The sequence below is a fragment of the Halyomorpha halys genome, unplaced genomic scaffold (genome assembly GCF_000696795.3).
Source record: "Halyomorpha halys isolate HHAL.00 unplaced genomic scaffold, Hhal_1.1 Scaffold27.1, whole genome shotgun sequence".
NCBI lineage: Eukaryota > Metazoa > Arthropoda > Insecta > Hemiptera > Pentatomidae > Halyomorpha > Halyomorpha halys.
This window is the reverse complement of record NW_027115109.1, coordinates 719,268-720,759: the sequence shown is the minus strand read 5'-3', so window position 1 is coordinate 720,759 and position 1,492 is coordinate 719,268.

Below are 1,492 nucleotides of genomic sequence, written 5' to 3'. Positions count from 1 at the left end.
CAAGATCCTATTATAATGAAAGAAGACAAAATTATTGTCAAGATTATTCTTGTTAGATATTTTCCAGTTACTTCTATGTTATTGAGAACTATATCTGTATAAACCCGTAGGGGATGGTAAAAAATAAATAATTAAGATTTCCTTCCTGTTTTCATACTATTAAAATGTGTACTCGTACCATTGTAGTATGTTTGGCGTAATTGATAAAAAAGAAAAACAATGAAACTGTTTTCATTCATAAATCATTGTATAATATCCTACCATTGTTCATGTAATGTTCAATTTTGTTTTATTATTTTAAAACCAATTTTGTTGTGAAAAATTATAGGCATTCTTATTTCTGTCTCTTTATTTCAAGTGGGAGTAAAAAGGTCTATTTTTTATATATTTTACATTTAAAGAGAATTATCCTTCTTCTTGTTATACTTTGTTTCCCTACTTTTAACCTTTTAAGATAGGAACCTAGCTGTAAAGTGAAAACTTTATTGTTTTGGGCAGTGGTAGGTATTCCATTTGTGCACATAACAATATGATCCCCCTAGTTTTATTTTTAAAAAATACAATTACTGTATTGTAGGGGAAAGAAATATAAAATATTTATTTGAGATTGAGTACATCAACATCAACAGAATGTTTTCACTCGGACAGATGCAACCAGCACAGCTTCAGCAGGGAACCTTCTAAAATAGAGAGAGGGGTTGATTGTATGTTTTAGCAGATAGTATATTATATTACTGCCTGAGGAGCACTTATTACATGTGCTGCTGGTCACTATTTGCATGTAAGGATTTTTTACAACTGATAATTTTACAAACACAAGTTAATTTCTTTTGATATTGTATAAATTGTCTGTTCACTGCACAAATAAACTTGTTAACAAGCAAATAAATTATTCTTATTTCTTAAATAAAATTGATGTCATGTACCATAGATGGGGAACAAGCTATAATTTTAATTATATTTCATTGATTCTCCAAAACAGAATTAACAATGTTCAATAAGTGAGAATATTACAGAGAATGGAGGACTAAAAATTAAAAAAAATTGACATTCTAAAATATTTTGGGTCAACACTAGACAGAAACGGATCCGGTTAAGACATTCTTTAGAATAAATCACAAAGATTTATTTGTTAATTTGTCTTGTTAGCAGCATAGATTGGAACGTAAGAACTAATTAGCCAAAAGTTATAAATTTTGCAGCACTGTTACAGAAAACCAAGATACTACAAGTTTTACCTATCAGATAAAAACAGCCAGAAAAAAATGTAACCTTTGAAAGCTTCATAAATAATAGGAATAATTTATGTTAATTATCTTACATTGCACAATAAAAAAAAAAAATCTTTTTTATAACCAAAGAGCAAATTTTAAATAATAACCACTGAAGAAATAAAGTATACATAGCTGAGTTTAAAATATATCTAATAGTACCAAAACTCATATATAACTGAGATTGAATTTTGTCTAGTAAAAATTTAAGTTAAATTAAA